Genomic DNA, 19,433 nt, shown 5'->3' with positions numbered 1-19,433 from the left:
AAGCTGCTTCTGGAGCTGTGGAATTTGAACTCTGGGCAGCTGTCACCTCCACGTCAATCACTTAACCAATGTTGCATCATGCAAAAAGCATGCCGGTGTTGCTTTTGTTTTTTGAGGCGTCCAAGGGTCCAAACTGGCTCGTTAAAATGTACGTCTGGATCGATCGCCAGCACTGCAAAAGACACCACTGTGTTAACAACAACAAAAAAGTAAGCCATAAAATGTCTGAAGAATTCGAGACCAGCCTGGTCTACAAGAGCTAGTTCCAGGACAGGCTCCAAAGCCGCAGAGAAACCCTGTCTCGAAAAACCAAAAAAAAAAAAAAAAAAAAAAAAGTCTGAAGAAGTCCAAAATGTCAAAGAAGTTCTGAGTGCTTTTTTTTTGAAAGATTTTGTTTTGTGTGAGTGTTTATACGCCACTTGAGGCCGGAAGACAATGTTGCATTGCTAGGAACTGAAGTAACACTTGGTTGTAAGCCAAAACACTGAGGAGGCTGAGGCAGAAGGATTGCTACAAGTCTGAGACCATAATGAGTATTAAGCCAACCAGGCTACATAACAAGATCCTGTCCCCACAACCCACTCCAATTCTTCTTCTGATGATGATATAAAAAGAAAAAACAGTCAAATAATTCCTTTCTGTTTGGTGTTACTCTAAGCAGATATCTGGTCTGTCCACTGTCGTTCCACCCCGTCCCTGATGACTTTTTTTAATCTGACGTCTTTTTTTTCTGCCCTTTCCCCTACAAAAAAAAAAAAAAAAAAAAAAAAAAAAAAAAAAAAACCCTTTTCAAGGCTGTGAGTCACTTCCCCTCTATAAAGTTGTGAAACTTCCCGTCTGTTTTCATTTGCCTGTGAGAGACAGGGCCGCAGGGACTCATCAGGAATCAGGCTCTCCTAACCCACAAAGGGTGGAACACACGGGCATTGGTGCCCCCTTCTTTTTCACGTTCACCAGTGTGAGATCTGGGAGCCAGTGGCAAAGACAACACTCAGAAGGGGAGGAGTCCATGAAGGGAGAGTGAGGCATCCTGGGGAGAGCTTTCTGTTGGGGTGGGCTGGTAAAGAACACTTCAGTCAGGATTTGATTGGACGGGGATGTGGATCTCATGGGTCCTCGTCTCTCTCTATCTTAATCCTTAAACTCCACAGCTTGCTCTGGTCCCTGGACCACATCTTAGCATAGGATTTGTGTCGTTCTTTCTCAGTGGGTATTCTAAGACCTCGGACAGAAACCATCGTACACCCCTACCCCAGGGAGGGCCACCTCCTCCTCACTGTGGCCGCCTTTGGGATCTAGAACTCAGCAGCCTTGCTTTGAGACTGCACTTCGGTTGCCTTTTTTTGTTTGTTTGTTTTGGTTTGGTTTTTTGAGACAGGGTTTCTCTGTAGCTTTGGATTCGGTTACCTTTTTTAAACACAGTTTGTTTGTTTGTCTGCCTTAAGATTTACTTTCTTTGGTTTATTGAGATAAAATCTCACCATGTATCTCTGGTTGGCCTGGAACTCCCTATGTAGACCAGGCTGGCCTCAAACTCACAGAGATCTTCCAATTTTTGCTTCCCAAATGCTGGGATTAAAGGCATGAACTACCATGCCTGGCTACATAGTACTCTTTATTTATTTATTTATTTATTTATTGAGACAGGGTTTCCCTGTAGTTTTGGAGCCTATCCTGGAACTTTGCTCCGTAGACCAGGCTGGCCTCAAACTCACAGAGATCCACCCGCCTCTGTCTCCCGAGTGCTGGGATTAAAGGCATGCTCCACCACCATCTGGCTTAACATTCTTTTTTTGTTTGAAAACAGAAAGTTCTTGTCCAGGGCTGGAGAGATGGCGCGGCAGTTAAGCACGCTTGCTGCTCTCGCAGAGGACCAGATCTTGGTTCCTTGCAGCTGTGTCACGTAGCTTACAGCGAAACCACCTGTAACCCCAGCTCCAGGGATCTAATGTCCTCTTCGGGCCTCTGCAGGTATGTGCACTCCGCACCCACATGCACATACCCACACGGAAATATACATACACACATAAGTAAAATAGAAATTTTTAAAGTTAAAAGTTCTCAGCCAGGTAAGGTGCCCTGTAACCCAGCATGTAGGATGTGGAGGCAAGAGCATCAGGAGTTCAAAACCATCCTGTCTCAAAAACAAGTTTCTCTTTCTTATAAAAGAATGTCTGTTATTATTATTATACACAGTTAAGCCCGCTTGATCAGGGGGATCAGTATATGGTTGTCAAATTAAATTTTAATTTGAGCAAAGAATTCCTCTTTTACAAGTATCATTCTATTTCTTAGGTGTGTTGGTTTGGTTGGTTGGTTTTGAAACATTGTCCCTGACTGGTCTTGAACTCACTGTATAGCCCAGGCTGACCTTGACCTTGAATCCTCTCTTAACCTTAGGACCACTATGCCTGGCTCTAGATGTTTCTGTCATCTTTATCATTGTCATCATCATCGCTCAAGTAGAGCAAATAAATTCCTTAAGAAAAAACAAGAGCCCGGCGGTGGTGGCACATGCCTTTAATCCCAGCAGAGGCAGAGGCAGGTGGATCTCTGTGAGTTTGCGGCTGCCTAATCTACAGAGCTAGTTCCAGGACAGCTAAGATTGTTGCACAGAAAAACCCTGTCTCAGAAACCAAAACAAGGAAGGAAGGGAGGAAGGAAGGAAGGAAGGAAGGAAGGAAGGAAGGAAGGAAGGAAGGAAGGAAGGGAGAAAGAATGAACAAGAAAGAATTCCCGAGAATAGGGGTGGCTTCAAGCTGCTTTTCTTTTTTTTCTCTTGAGACAAAGTGTCACTCTGTAGCCCAGGCTAGCTTTAAATTCACCATGGAGCCCAGGCTGGCCTCAAACTTGCAGTGATCCTCCTGCTTCAGCTTCCTGAGAATTAGGAATACGGCATGAACTATGCCCAGCGTAGCTATTTTCACAACACTGGTTCCCACGGTCTGAGGCTTTCTGCCTCCTTCTCCTGGCCTACTGAGTCAGGACCTCAGAGGACTGGTAAAACCTCACAACACTGTAGCGCGTGGGTAGCATGGAATCATTACCACCATTTTTTTTTTTATGAAGAAACAGCTTCAGGACAGACACCTGATCTGTCACATGGCCAAGCAGCAACTTGGCCAAGATTAGATGCCAGGTAGATGACCTGAGCTAGTTGCTTAATTAATTTTTGTTTTGGTTCCCTCACCTGTAAAATGTAGATAACACTACATCCCAATACTTCCTCATCTAGAAAAAAGTTATTTGACTGTTCCTTTTATTGGTCTTTTCTTTTCTTTTCTTTTTTGAGACAGGGCCTCACTGTGTAGCCTAGGCTACTCTCAAATTCATTGTGTTGTATAGGTTGGCCCTGAACTGCTGATCCTCCACTCCACCTCCTGAATGCTGGAATTAGAGGTGTGTGATCAGGATTTACAGTCACGTTACCATGCCTGTTAAACTCGGATGTTACAGGTAAGGGACTGGTGAGGCGGCTTACTGTGCCAGCAAGAGGGCCTGTGTTTGGATCCCAGCACCTACATAAAAAGCCAGGTATGGCTGCTCAGCACTGAGGGAAGAAGGGGAAAGAGGAGAACCACTGGGGCTTACTGGGCTCCAGCCTAACTCCAGGTTCAGCGAGAGAGATCCTCTCTCCAAAGAATAAGGTGGGAGGGACAGAGGAACAGAGCAGGGCACCCTGTGGTGTCCTCTGTTCTCTCTACACAGAGGTACATGCACCTGCACATACATTCATAAGCATATATAACACACATACACACACAAAGTAAAGGCAGCGAACGGTGTGAGACAGCACACACCTATAATCCCAGCCCTGGGTCAGCGGAGACAAGAAGACTACCAGGAGTTCAAGACTAGCCTGAGCTACACATAGTGAGCTCCAGACAGCCTGGACTATGAAGCAAAATACTACTTAAAGGGGTTGTGAAGGTGGGGACAAGATGGCTCAAAAGACTGAAGTGTCTGCTGCCAACCATGATGGTTTGAGCGAGGTTTCCCAGAACCCACACGGTAGAAAGAGAAAGAAGTGATTCTCCTAGCTGTCATCTGACTTTACAAGCATACCACAGCACCTAGTACCTCCCCCTGCCTCCCCAAAAAACCCAAATAAATTAAAAAGGTAAAAAAAAAAGTAAGGATGGGGCCAAGCATGGTGGCACACAGCTTTAATCTCAGCACTCAGGAGGCACAGCCAGGTGGACTTCTGTGAATTCAGGGCCAGCCTGGTCTACTTAAAGACTTCAAGGCGAGAGAGGAGAGAGAGAGAGAGAGAGAGAGAGAGAGAGAGAGAGAGAGAGAGAGAGAGAGAGAGAGAGAGAGAGAGCAAAAAACAGGTAAGGATGATATTTGTTTCTGTGTTGAGACCAAAAAAGGGGGCTACCATTGGAGTTGGGGTCCCGGAGGAGTTTTGGTTTTTATTATAGGGATTTATTATGTATATATACTCTGAAACTATCAAGCTGTACACTTACCTATGTTTTTTTATGTATGTTATGCTAGGGCTCACTGTGTATCCCTGGCTGGCCAGGAGCTAGCTATTTAGACCAGGCTAGCTCCAAACACATAGGGATCTGCCTGCTTCTGCCTTCCCAGTACTGGAATCAAAGGTGTGTGCTACCACACCTGGCCAAAGCTTTGAGAAGTTGAAAGAAGAGCCTATTTTGAAAGTTTCTGGGGAAGATAAATGAATCAATAAATTGAACAGTTAGAATAATGTGATACACATAGAAATGGGACTGGAATGACTTAGACATGTGCATGGCCTTATTTTTCAGGAGAGTCTTACTGAGCACTGAAATGAAGAGCTGAGCTGACAGGGGAGCTTGAGGGAATCTCAGGTGTCAGCGACTTCCCAGACACTGCCCAGTCTGCCTTCCTGAGCCATAAAGCCTACGCAGATGCAGCTGGTGGCATGTTGTGTCAGTTTGTAGCAATGCTAAAAGTGCGTTGAAGCCTGTGTCTGAAGTTAGTGTCTACTAAGATTAAGCCATGGCCTCCTTCAGGCATGCTGGTCACACAAAGTGATACTAAGGAGGGGGCGGGCACTGGCTAGCGGGAGAACAGCCCCTCCCCCATCCCACCAACATTTCTCCTCCCTCTTAACATCAGATGCTCCAGTTCCACCCTGCCAGAGTAGCCTCTTTGCTTCCCTCTAATCTCCTCCTTTCTGCAGCTGGACCTTTCCTGTCTCCTCCCTCTTTGAACAGAGTGTTTTCTTTATCTAGACTATCTGAGCCCCCTGGCAAACGCTACAGTGGAACATTCAGCTCTCTGCCCTAAGACCATAAACTAGACAAAGGCAGGACTGGGCTATAAGTACATTGTTGATTTGTTTGGGTATTAGTTTACTTCTTTGCTTCAGACTCCCTACGTGGCTGAGGCTGGCCTTGAACTCCTGATGTCCCTGCCTCAGCCTCCCTGAGTGTTGGGAATAGAGGCATTTGACAGTCATGCCCAATACTCAGGCATGGTCTGTCTGACTCAAGAATATATACTTTATTTCTTCCGGGGGGACCCCTGGGCTATTTACATTTGCTCCTTTGGCCTTAGAAAAGATGGAGTTAGAGGAGATCATATCTAGAGTTCCTTGAAGCTATGTTATATGAAAAGAACAAAACATAGCTGGGTGGTGGTGGTGGTAGTGGTGGTGGTAGTGGTGGTGGTGGTAGTGGTGGTAGTATTGGTCATTACATGCCTTTAATCCCAGCACTCTGGAGGTAAAGGCAGGTTGTTGGGGACTGCAGACCCTCAGACCTTGAATTTTCTGTGACCCCCTTGCCTGCCGTAGTAAACAATTTGTTTTCCTATGTTTGCAACTTCTCTGAGCATGAGACCCTCAAGAGTTCCTGATGTCAGGGGAGTGGTTTCTTGTGAGCTTGCAGCTGAAAACTCTCAAGAGCTGGACGTGGCCATTAGTCAAGGAGAACCCTATATAAACTGCCCTGGAACACAATAAAATTGGCATTCTTGTTTCAGGATGACCCATGTTTCTGTGTGTGTGTGTGTGTGTGTGTGTGTGTGTGTGTGTGTGTGTTTCAATCTCCAGCCCCTTGCCCAACCGATGAACCATCACATGGTGGACAGCTGGGACTGTATAGCAGGTGAATCTGTAGACAGACTTTTTTTTTGTCAGGGCCACTGCTCAGCTCTGTCCTGCCAGCCGCTCCAAAATAACCACACAGAGACTTAATATTAATTATAAATGCTTGTCCAATAGCTTAGGCTTGCTACTAACTAACTCTTACAACCTAAATTAACCCATATATCTTTCCATATTTTTTATCTAAGTTCTACCATGTGGCTCATGGCTTGTTCATTTTCTACATGTCCTGCTTCCTCTGCATCTGGCTCAGGACTCCTGAGACTCCACCCTTCTTCTTCCCAGCATCCTCCTAGTCTGGCTCTCCCACCCAATCTCTCCTGCCCAGCTATAGGCCAGTCATCTCTTTATTAACCAATGAGAGTAATACATATTTACAGTGTACAAAGATTGTTCCACTACATGAATGTCTGAGTTCAACAAACACCAGCTTGGTATATAGAGTGAGTTCCAGGACTTCCAGGATTACACAGAGAAAACCTGTCTCAAAAAATTAAAACAGAGAAGCAGAATAGCTTGCATTGTATATAGGTCCATCATGTCCTTCCTGGAAGACTGTCTCAAACCAGACTAATGACTAGCCAGTCCTGTCACAAAATGGCTCTCCTATGAAAATGGTCCTGTCTTCTTTTCAACTGACCAGAGACAAAAAAAAAAAAAAAAGAAAGTAGCGTAAGAAGTCACGAGGCAGTGACTGGTGGTTTGACTAGTGTCTGTTCTGCGTGGATTGCTCACCATGAAGTACAGTTTCCTGGAGAACCCAATATTCAACTTTACTAATTGTCTTAGCTCCTTTTCTATTGCTGAGATAAAACACCATGACCAAAAGCAGCTTGGGGAGGCAAAGGTGTAGTTCATTATCCAGTGAAGTCAGGGAGGAGCTGATGCAGAGGTCATGGAGGAGTGGTGCTTACTGGTTCGTTCATGGTGGCTTACTCAGCCTGTTTCCTTACAGCACTCAGAAGCACCAGCTCCGGGATGGCGCCACCTACAGTGAGCTGGGCCTTCCTGCATCAACCATTGATCAAGAAAATACCCCACAGACTTGCCCACAGGCCAATCCAGGAGGAAGAGTTTTGAACTAGTTTCACTGGCAGAAGAGATTTAAAGACAGCCTAATACTGACTCTGTCCATTGGTTTAATAGCCACTCCTAGGCTGTTCTATAAGGAAAAGAGTGTCACAGTTGACTTCCTGTTGCTTGCAAGATGTAGTACTTTCAGCTACTTCTCCAGCACCATGTCTGCCTGTACACCGTCATGCTGCCAGCCATCATGATAATGGACTAAATGCCTGAAACTGTAAGCTGCCACCTCAGTTAAATGTTTTCCTTTATAAGAGCTGCAGCGGTCATGGTGTCTCTTCTATAGTATATAGTAGTATAATATTCTATAGTAATAGAAACCTTAAGTAAGACAGATGACTGACTGACTGACTGACTGACAGACAGACAGACAGACAAACTCCGGAGACCATCAGAATCTATTCCCCTCCCTTACTGGCCCTGAACCCAGGGCCTCATATTGGGTCCTCTTCCACCTAGCTATATTCCCAGCTCTCTGAATACGCTTGTGATAATCAAGTTCTATTGCCAAACTGATTGGATTTAAAAAATGCCTTGGTCATTAATGAAACACACCTTTGGGCATGTCTGTCAAGGTGTTTTCAGTTTAGCTGAGAGAGAGAGGCCACTGTGAATGTGAGTGGCAGCATCCCATGGGCTAGGGAACGGAGTAAGCCAAGAAGGAAAAAGCCCTAGGCCTGATGGCAGTGTCTGTAGTCCCAGCAGTTGGGGGCAGGAGGATCAGAAGTTCAAGGTCATCTTCCGTTCTCAGACTTGAGGCTAGCCTGCACTACATAGCAAGACCTCTCCTCAAAGGCTGCATGTGATCACAGATGTAATCCTATCACTTGGAAGGATGAAGCAGACGAGTTGCTGAGAGTTGTAGGCCATGCTCAGACACTAGTGAGTTTGAGGCCAGCCTGGTCTACAAGTACTAGGAAGACTCTACATGAAGACAACAAAAAGTCTGTAAAGCCAAAGGACTTAAATGAAAAACACTAAAGCTAATTGGTTTGTGGTATGAAATTATGCTTGAGAGAGCCGCCTGCCGATTTTGTTTGTTTTGCTGGCCTTGAACTTACAGATACTACCCTGTCTACTCCTGCCTCTGCCTACACAGTGCTGACGTGAGATTTGTGAGCCACCATGACTAGCTGCTTTAAAAAAGATACCTCTTTTCCAAACCTCTCCTCCTCTTCTTCTTCCTCTCTGTCTTAGGGTTTCTATTGCTGTGAAGAGACACCATGACCACAGCAACTCTTACAAAGGGAAACACTGAACTGAGAAGGCGACTTACAGTTCAGAGGTTCCGTCCATTATCATCCAGCAGGGGGAATGGCGGTGCACAGGCAACAGAAAGTGGACTGAGTGTTACACTAAGAGAAGCTTGAGCAAAAGAGACCTCAAAGTCCACTCCACAGTGACACACTTCCTCCAACAAGGCCACACCTACCTCAACAAGGCCGCACCTCTTAATAGTACCACTCCCTTTGGGGGCCATCTTCTTTTTTTTTATTTAAAAGTTTTTTTTTTTCATTTTATATATCAACCACAGTTTTCCCTCCCTCCCCTTCTCTTGCTTCCCGCTCCCACGTTTCCCCCACCCAAACCCCCATCCACTCCTCAGAAAGGTAAGGCTTCCCATGAGGAGTCTACAAAGTTGGGCCATCTTTTTTCAAACCACTACATTCCTCTTTAGTTTATTTACGAGACTGGAGCGATGATTCAGTAGTTAAGAACACTTGCTATTGTTGCAGAGGTCAGAGTTCAGTTCCCATGGCTTACAACCATCCATAACTACAGCTGCAGCCGGGATTTATGCCCTTCCCTGCAGCCAAGCTTTCCCTGCCATGACACTGTACCCCCTAAATAAACCCTTCCCTCCTTTGCCCTTATTTTATTTTAATTTTGTTTTTGTTTTTTTTGAGACAGCTTCTCTGTGTAGCCCTACCTGTCCTTGAACTCAACCTATAGACCAGGTTAGCCACGAACTCAGAGATGTGCATACCTCTGTCTCCTGAGTGCCAGCAGTGATAAAGGCTCACACAACCACCGTCTAGTTTAATGCTTTTTTCAGACAGGCGGGGTCTCCTATAGCTCCTCCTGCCTCAGCCTCCTGAGGGCTGAGATAATAAGCATGAGCCACTGATTCAAGCTGTTTTTAAGTTGCTTCTTTTCTTTTTTTTCTTTTTTTTTTTTTTTTGGTTTTTCGAGACAGGGTTTCTCTGCAGCTTTAGAGCCTGTCCTGGAGCTAGCTCTTATAGACCAGGCTGGTCTCGAACTCACAGAGATCCATCTGCCTCTGCCTCCCAAGTGCTGGGATTAAAGGCATGCGCCACCACTTCCTGGTCCAAAAACATCTTTAATTCCAGGTAATCCAAGCACCAGGCACAGAAGTAGTACACAAACAGGTGGAACATCATACACATAAAATAAAATATAAATAAATAAAAATGTTAAAAAAGACAGAAGAACCAACAAGTCCAAGCCAACCCTCTTCTTTTTTTTTTTTTCTTGATTTTTCGAGACAGGGTTTCTCTGTGGCTTTGGAGCCTGTCCTGGAACTAGCTCTGTAGACCAGGCTGGTCTCAAACTCACAGAGATCCACCTGCTTCTGCCTCCTGAGTGCTGGGATTAAAGGCATACGCCACCATCGCCCGGTCACCAACCCTCTTCTTAACCAAATTCAAATCACAACCATCCTCTCACACACACTCACCCCCACCTTTTACACAGACCTTTCCAGGATCACACTGGGGCAGCTCCTCTGACTGCCCCTTCTGTGCCTTCCCATCCACAGGCCCCTGTGCCCTCTAATGTCACGTTTTGGCTTCTGCCTATGCAGGAGTGACAGTTCCACCCCATTCTGTATTCCTCCAGATTCCCTCTGTCCACCCTTCCCCAGGCTCTGAATGGGCCATGGCTTCTAGTTGGGGTTGGAGCACTGAGTTACCCAGCCCACCTTGACTCAACACTGGATGGCACCCAGACGAGGATGGCCTCCAGCTTCACTGCTCCCTAACTGTTCAGTAACAGTCTAACCACGGAGCCTTAGCATGTGGAACGTGTGCTGGAGGCTGCCATTCGCTCTCACTCCACTGGTCGGGCTGAGCAGGTGGCTTCAGTGTTTATCTGTGACTCCAATCCCGGAGACCCTGCAGTGAGCAACTGCTGCTCCCTGCTGGCTTGCTCAGTCAGCCCCGCTTCTTGGCCCTGGCCAGGGCAGATGAACAACTCCAGCCAGGACCTGGAGACTATCCCTCTCCTTTTCTGACCTGGTAGGCCATGCAAAGGGCCCTTTCCCACAGAGAGCAGCCTCAGAGGTTCAAAACTAGTGACAAAACCTTATTTCATTCAGTCCCTGTGGCCTGAAACCTCTTGCTTGGCCTGTTAATATTGACACCATTTGTGCCTTCCCCTGAGCTGACCTGCTCCCTCTGCCCCGGCTCTCAGAGATACCATCTCTGAGCAAGCTTTCTCTGGGCCCAGCCAGGACAAACCCGGAGGCAATGCACACAGGATTGGGAGCTCTCTCCTGTGCCTCCCCTCCCTTCCTTTCCCCTGTCGTTGTGTGGTATCTGCCAGGCCCTGGCTTCACAAACAGAGGAGCTTGTCCCTGCATCTCTTCCAAATGGGAAATACACATCATGGAGAGGGCGAGAATCAAGAACAAAAAGAGTATTTCCTAGAAAAGGAACACAAACAGTTCTGGGGACAAAACTCAGCACCTGGGGGCACTAAGCAAACAATTCCATTGAGCTACTTTCCCAGACCCTCCCTAAAGGGAACAAATGATTTCTCCCCTCCCTACTCCCCATAGTTCCTAGGTGTCTCTCTCTCTCTCTCTCTCTCTCTCTCTCTCTCTCTCTCTCTCTCTCTCTCTCTCTCTCTCTCTCTCTCTCACACACACACACACACACACACACTTTGGAACACATACTTTAAACCGCCAAGGAATCTCAGTTTATAATGCTGTTTCTTTTGGTTAACAATTCTGTGTGGTTTAAGAAACAATTTTCTTCCAAATCCCAGGGCATGTGCAGGGTATGGCGGCTCATATCTTTAATGCCAGCACTTGGGAGACAGAGAAGGCAGGCAAATCTCTGAGTTTCGAGGTCAGTCTGGTCTACAGAGCAAGTTGCAGGACAGTCAGAGCTACACAGTTAAACCCTATCTTGAAAAAAATAAAAAAAAAGAAGAAAAGAAAAGAATGAGAAAGAAAAAAAGAAATATCTCATATCAAATACTTCAAAATGATAATTGGGAACAGATGGGCAGGGACAGCAGAAAAGTTTGAAAATGTTTAGTGAATTTGTATTTCTACTTTGGTACACAAAAGCATTACAAATTTAAAAGATAAAGCCAGTGGCCAAGTGTGTCAATGTACTCCTGGAATCCTAGTATTCTGGGGGCAAAGAGAGAAGTTTGTCAGAGTTGAGTCTAGCCTGGTGTACATAGCAGGTTCTAGGCTAGCCAGAGCACAAGACCCTGTCTCAACAACAACAACAACAACAACAGTAAAATGTCTGAAGATTTGGGTCCGCTGGTAACGGGCTTGCTCAGTAAGCATGGGGATCTGAGTCCAGATTCTTAGCCTGAGGCACAGGGCCAGGCTCAGTGAGTAAAGAACCCAAACCTGACAATCTGAGTTTGATCCACAGGACCCATATTGTGGAGGGAACTGATTCCCACAAATTGCCCTTTGACCTCCATATGTGGCACCACCCCAAATAGGTAAATAAAAATGTAATGAAAAAAGTGTTTAGCTGGGCAATGGTGGCACACATGCCTTTAATCCCAGCACTCGGGAGGCAGAGACAGGTGTATCTCTGTGAGTTCGAGGCCAGCCTGGTCTACAGACTACAGAGCAAGTGCCAGGACAGGCTCCAAAGCTACAGAGAAATTCTGCCTTGAAAAACCAAAAAATTAAAAAATTAAAAAAAAAATTAAAGGACTGGAGATATGGCTCAGCAGTTAACCCTTTAGAGGACTTAAGCTACCCATAACTCAGGTCCAGAGGCACCAGAAGCTTCCAGGTGTGCACTCACACGCGCTTACCCCATGTAAGTACATGCACATAGTATAAATACCTTTTAAAAAGACAGGCTAATTTCACAGGCCTGTGATCCCAGCACTGGGGAGGGGGAGACAAGATCCCTGAGACTTAAATGCAGTCTGTCTAGACAGCCAAAGAGCTCCAGATCCAGGGAGAGACCCTGACTCAAAAATTAATGTGGAGAGTGATAAAGGAAGATACCTGGCATCTACCTGAGATTTCCACACTTATACACACCCACACATGGACAGGAGCACACACACAGGCCGCCACACACACTCATATGGACAGAAGCACATACACAGACCCTGACACAACCTCATTCATAGGAGAACACACTCAGATTCCCCACACTCACACACACACAGACCCCCCCCCCCAAACACGCAGATCCCTCCCCACACACATGGACAGGAACACACACACAGACCCACAAACACACATGGACAGGAGTACACACACACACACACACAGAGACCACACACACCCTCATACACAGGAGCAAACACACACAGACCCCCTCAACACAAACGCATAGACAGGAATACACACACGCAGAACTCCCCCCACGCACACATGGATAGAAGCACACAGAGACTCCCCCCATGCACACACACGGACAGGAGCACACACACAGAGACCCATACACACTCCCATGCACAGGAGCACACATAGACCCGCAAACACCAACAAGGCCAGGAGTGCTCACATACATACACAAACACACACATGTCAGCAGCTTTCCATGTAGCAAGTAGATCAAGAGCTACCACACTAGCTTCACACTGCCTTCCCCATAACAGTCTTGCATCCTGTGAGAACCTGGAGCCCACATCCCACAATTTCCAAGCTGTGGAGGGCTGTCCTTAACAGCCCTCTGGAAGGTAGGAAACGATGCAGATACAAATCTGGTCAAAAGCCCCAGGGCTCCCTTCTCCTGTAATGCCTTCCCTGGATCTATGGGACTATCTTTAGCCACAGGCCTAGTTCCTAAAGGCCTTGGCCACCCCACCCCTTTGTCCTTTAGCACCTCTCATTAATGGTTGATTCTCCAGGCCCCCCAACAAGTGGCTAATGGGCACAGAGGTTTAACTAGTCTGGATTGCCAGCAACACAAACCTCACGGTTAGTCAAAGACATAGCTTAGACTAGTGAGCTAGGCCTTTGCTGCACACCTCTAATCCCAGAACACCAGAGAGGGAGACAGGGGGATCTCTGTGATTTCAAGGCCAGCCTGGTCTACACGGTAAGTTCCAGGCCTACACAGTAGAGAATATGTCCAAAAATAAAATACTATAAGGAGTGAACTGTAGATGAACAGACTGCCAACGGGAGCCCTTAAAATGTGTAAGGAAGAGTGCTGGGGTAAGGCGGGGAGCTCTTGTGTTCCCAGGCCTGCAAATCATTTAGTGCAGTGTACATTACCAGCTTACCAAGCCTGTATTTTTTTATAACCCCCAAAATAATAAGTCTTATTTGAGGAGGCCCTGTCAAGTATAAAAGTTTGCCACTGAGAATGCAAGACTGCACTGGTTCATAACCGACTGCTCTCTGTGTGGCGGCACACACCTGGAATCCCAGCAAGAGGAAGGCTGGGGCTACCAGGGTCCTGTAAGCAGGCCTGAACAGCGAGTTTCAGGCTACCTGAGACTATGCAAAGAGAGCCTGTTTCAAACATACAAAGAACTGGGCGGTGGTGGCACACAACTTTAATCCCAGCACTGGGGAGGCAGAGGCGCGTGGATCTCTGTGAGTTCAAGGCCAGCCTGATCTACACAGAGAACTCTAGGACAGACAGGGCTGCTATACAGAAAAATCCTGTCTTGAAAAACCATAAATAAACAAATAAACAAACAAACAAACAGAAAAAGAAAATAGTGAGAGCAAGAGAGGAAGGGGAAGGGAAAGAAAGAAAAGAAGGAAATCAAGAACTAAGCATATATGATTATTATTTGAGATCTCTGAGGGTGAGGAATGAGTCTCTGTCTCTCCCTGTGTCCCCCCCCCCCTTTTCCCTCAAAAGAGGGTGTATGAAACTCTTTTCTTCCTCACACACCGACCACGACAGCTCGTCACCAGGCTTCTGCAATCGCAACTTCTCAAGGACGAGCCTTGTTTCTCCACCAGGTCCCGTGGTGCCACCCCAGCTCTTGCCCTCTACCTTGGCCTCTGCCCTTGGCCCTCTCCTCCTCCCCAGCTGCCCTTGCTGTCCCCGGGAGACGGGAGCAGAAGGTAAGCCTCGTGATGCCCTGATAGACCGCCCACACCCACGCTGATGAGGGCTGCCTGTCCTACAGTTCAGTTTGTCTCTTGAGAACGCTTCTCCGGATTCGTCCAGCAGCCTTTCTTCCACGCACCACTTCAGGTGCACCTCTTACAGTTGGTGTTAGACGGCCCCAGAGGGTTCCCGCCCCTGTCCCAGCCAACCATTAAGACTTTAAGAAGCCCCACTCGTTCTGACGAATGATTCTGTTCTGTCGGTCTAAACTCAACACAGTACTGGGAACTCACGCAACATCCATTCCTAGCCAAGTACTGCCTGCCAATTCCAAGAAGCGTCTGGAGGTAGCAGGCTTCTTGTTCCTCTGCCTCCTTCCTACTCCGTGTTGAGTGGTGTTCTGCTCAGAGCTCACAATGGCCCCATTCTTCTAGTGACCTCGTTTCAACAGTTAAGACGGCTGCTCCACAGCCCAGCATCTGTGGTTTTGTAATATTCCCTGAGGAAGGAACAAATGAGAGTCCTGGCCTGCTTAAATCTCCATCCTCTAGGTTGGACACATAACTACAAGCCCAGGTGCCTGCATAACTGGAGAAAAATCAGGGGTACAGGATGAGAGGAGGCAAATTATTAATCAAAGGACAGCCTCAAAGTCTGTGTTGATGTTATTTTATAGCCCGGCATAGTGGCTCATGCCTGCAATCCCAACATGGGAAGGGGCAAAGGGAGTTCAAGATCATCCTTAGCTGTACAGAAAACTTGAGGCTAGCCTAGGCCACCTGACTCAGGATGCCTAACGCCAGAGTTGACTATGAGGGCTTCCTGAGGCGATCACGGGATGAGGTTTATCTTCTGAAACAGAAAGCATTGTAGTTTCCAATACTTAGAGTCTATAACTAATCATCTGTGCCTTTGCTAGGTGTTATGCTTATTCCCAAATTGTTGCTGCTGAAACTGCCAAACATCAACAGCCGGTTGCACAAGCTGAGTGCCATCTTGCCTCTCCATCCTTTTGTAGTCTGTTATTTCAACCCACAGCCCCAAAGGCTAGTCTTCCCCAAGAATTTAAATGTGGCTTCTTGTTCTGACAATGCTTTGCAGGTAAGACCCAGAGAACATTTCTTCCTCACAATGTGTTGTGGAATGTTTCTCTACACTGTGTGGAGAGAGAGAGAGAGAGAGAGAGAGAGAGAGAGAGAGAGAGAGAGAGAGAGAGAGAGAGAGAGCACACTAAAGCATTAAAGAGCTTCTGGGTGGTGAAACAGATGATTCCATAAAGCCACTAGTATTTGAGGATGCCATCAGCAGGAGTTGTGGGATGGAATCCTGGCAACAGATGTGCACAAAAACAAAGAGGGCATCTTCAGGGAGTTTTACTTTGAGAGCCACAAGGGACTGGTCTGCAAGGTCAGTTAGAAACCTCTTCTTCAGCCTGGCGGTGGTGGCGCACGCCTTTAATCCCAACACTAGGAAGGCAAGAGGCAGGTGGATCTCTGTGAGTTCGAGGCCAGCCTGGTCTACAAGAGCTAATTGTAGGACAGGCTCCAAAGTTACAGAGTAAACCTTGTCTCGAAAAACCAAAAAAAGAAAGAAGAAAAAAAAAAAGAAAGGAAGAAAGGAAGGAAGAAAGAAAGAAAAAGAAACCTTTTCCTTGGGAATCACAAAATGGAGAACATTTACTTCTAGGGAGGGATAATAGGGAGATTAGAGGTGACAAATAGGGACCACTGTAGTTTGAGAAGCGCTATGACCAGAAGTGGTTATTGGAGGGGCTGGAGAACTTGCCCGGCCATTAAGAGCAATTACTGCTCTTGCAGAGGACTCTAGTTTTATTCTCAGAACCCACATGGTGGTTCTCAACTCCCTATAATTCCAGTTACAGGGGAACCCAGCACCCTCTTCTGGCTTCCTCAGGCTGCTACCCACACTGATGTGTGTACATACATCCATGCCACGCACACACACGTACGCAGAAACCAATGAATAAATAAGAAGTTAAGAAATGAGCTATCTTAGGAAGACACAGTGAATCAAAGCACGGTGGCTGGACTGAAGAAAGTGACAGACTCACGTCAACAATGACCTTCAACAAACACATCATGCAAGCAGCTCTCTAACTTTTTGCCTACCAATCCCATTGTGGAAATTAGTTAGCGATGTAAACAAGAGCTTCTAAAGTTAAATGCCTCTTGTTGAAGTATTATGAAAAAACTACCCAGCTTTCCCCTTTTGTCCCCTTCCCATCCCTGTGGGTGCCAAAGGGCTTGTTTGAAAATCATCAATTAGCAGGGATCAGTGCCTCACAACCAACTCCTGCCTGCCACCTGTCATTACAAACAAACCCTGCTGGAACACAGCTGTGTGACGGTGCATGGACTGTTTGCTTTCGGTTTATAATGACAGAGTCGAGTAATCAGGATAGAGGACCTGTGGCCTGCAAAATCAAACATATCGCCTTTTATAGACAAAGGTTTCCAACCTCTGGTCTCAACCTTTGCTCTCAAAGTGCAAGCCTTTGACTGCAGACGTTGTCCCTGTTCACACACAAAGCCCAGGGTTGTCTGAGGAGGCTTTTTCTAGGAGGCAATTACGAGAGTCTGGAGTTAGTTGTGCCCCAAGGCTAAAGGGGCGAGTCTACAAAGGATGGGAAACAGCGTGTGGTTCAGCGGAAAGCTGGGACTTACGCAGTGCTGGGATCCGTTTCTGGTACCAAAATATAAAAAACTAAACCAAGGCAGCCCAAAGCACATTCCGGCTTGTCGGCTTTTCAGACGGGGTCTCTTTTTGCCCAGGCTGCCTGTACACTTGGAGCGATGCCTTGCCCTTTAGCTTTACAATGTTGGGACTGGAAGCGTAGTGAGATTCTCTCTCAACAGAACAAGCGAATGAGAAATAAAAACAGTTGGGCCTAGTGGCTCATATCTGTAATCCTAGCAATTGGGCCCTGGAGACAGGAGGATCGAAGTTCAAGATCAATGTTGAAACCATAGTGAGCCAGGCTATTGTGAGCTAGACAAGCTCTGTCTAAATAAATAAAAATAAGTAGAATCACCCCTTCCTCTGGCTAAGATAGAAGTAACATTTGTGGCTGGGAATGTAATTCACCTAATATACCTGAGGCCCCGGGTTCGAGCCCCAGCACAGACTATATCTTAGTGTGGTAACATATGCCTTTAATTTGAGCACTCAAGAGGTGTTGACTGGAGGATCAGAAGTTCAAGGCATCCTCAGCCGGAAAACATGAAACTGTCTCAAAAAGCAACAAAAGGAGAAAAGGAAGAAAGATGCTTTTATTTTTAAATACATGTGCTAATATGTTTGGGTGATAGTTAGAAAGATTGAAATTGATTAATAGGCTCACCTTCATCACTATTCATAATTTCCGGAAACCAGACTTACAGGTGAAAGTTCACCGAGGGGCACATGTCAGTTACACCAAAAACTAGGCCAAAGTTCAGAGCTCGGTGGAGCTGCTGAGTTAGTCGTGTTTTCTTTTAAGACCAGCAAACCTTTAGCATCACAAGGTAGGTGTAAAACTTTATCAGGAAATGACTCAAATCTAGACCAAAGTTAGTTCCATGAATAATGAAACATTATGCAAGACAAAAACCGATCTGGGGCAAGAGTCACGCGGGATGAATGGACTGATGTGTTGCTCAAGACGCTGGGACGCAATCCATTTTGCAGCCCTCAGAGCTCCGGCCAAAGCTGCGGCTGTGGTAGAGTTAACAACCAGCGTGAATGAGGCATTGGGTTTTATGGCCAGCCCTGAGAAAAACAGACACACAAAGCCCCATAGCAAACAGACATGGGCACACATTTGTAACCCCAGCTACATAGGGGAGTGGAGGCCAGAGGAGAGAGGGTGCATTCTAAATAAATCAATAATGCCATGTGGAGTTAAGTGGCTTTTTTCCTCTTTGATCTGATCTTAATTCATAGCTATCTTCCTGCCTCTATCTCCTGAGTATAGGATTATACTACTCTGGAGTACACTTAGTTTACAGTGGCTTTGTGTTGTTGGCTTAGTTTGCCTGAGCTTGAGATTGAACATGTGACCTTACATATGATAAACAAATGATATACAGATCCTAGCCCTCTTTTTATCTGAACTCAGTAACCCGGGCAGGCTTTGACTCAAGATTCTTATGCCTTATCCTGCCAAACAGATAGAATTATGCCCAGTTACAATGGTTTCTTAACTAGTCTCTTAAGGAAGTCCTCCACTCTATCCCACTTACCAAACCTGTAAACTTAACACAGCATCAATGTTATCCTCTGTTCAAAACATTTCAAAACTAAGCGTGGTGGTACAGGCCTACAATCCAAGCACTTGGCAGACAGAAGCAGATAGATCTCTGAGTTTGAGGCCAGCCTAGTCTACACAGTAAGACACTATCTCAAAAAGAAAAGAAAAAGCTTTCAAAAATGTCTTATCTCATGCTAACTAATCCTCTAATTGCAACTCCTACTCCTTCACCTTTTCCCCAGCTGAGCCACATACTGGCCAGGCACACCAGGGTGGGAAGAAACACTACACATTTAAAACATGAGAACTTAGGCCACAAAAGGTGGTTAGTAATATAGTGGTTTCAACATGAAAGTGTACCTTCCAGATTCTATTTCTAGCTCCCTATATTTTCTATCCCTTGCTCCAATGGCACAAGGATTCAAAATGCAGCAGGGTCTCACTATGTCATCTTGGTTGGCCTGGAGCTCGCTGTGTAGACCAGGCTGACCTTTGAGTTTGCGGTGCTGCTCTCTCTGCCTGCAAAGCGCAGGGATCACAGGCACACACCGTGATGTCTGGCTAAATGGCTTGATGTTTTACTATTCAGCATCCCTGTTACAAGATTAACAGTCATAGCAATCAAATGACAGGAAAAAAGCTTCGTCTTTTTTTTTTTTAAAGAATATTAATTTAACATGGTGGCACACAAGCCCATGCCTTTAATTCCAATGCTCTGGCAGATCTCTGTGAGTTCAAGGCCAATCTG

The 19,433-nt window shown here is 46.2% G+C and overlaps 1 long non-coding RNA gene across 1 annotated transcript; it reads left to right on the top strand.

The window, feature by feature from the left end:
- The first annotated feature begins 1,843 nt into the window (after positions 1-1,843).
- LOC119817949 lies at positions 1,844-5,626 on the top strand. Its single transcript, XR_005285974.1, has 3 exons — positions 1,844-1,971; positions 3,346-3,456; positions 4,776-5,626. It is a non-coding gene; the product is annotated as an uncharacterized LOC119817949 (long non-coding RNA).
- Positions 5,627-19,433: the final 13,807 nt, after the last annotated feature.

The sequence above is a fragment of the Arvicola amphibius genome, chromosome 6, assembly GCF_903992535.2.
Source record: "Arvicola amphibius chromosome 6, mArvAmp1.2, whole genome shotgun sequence".
In the NCBI taxonomy this organism is placed as follows: domain Eukaryota; kingdom Metazoa; phylum Chordata; class Mammalia; order Rodentia; family Cricetidae; genus Arvicola; species Arvicola amphibius.
The sequence above is the reverse complement of the archived record's forward strand: the minus strand, read 5'-3'. Positions and strand labels throughout refer to the sequence as shown.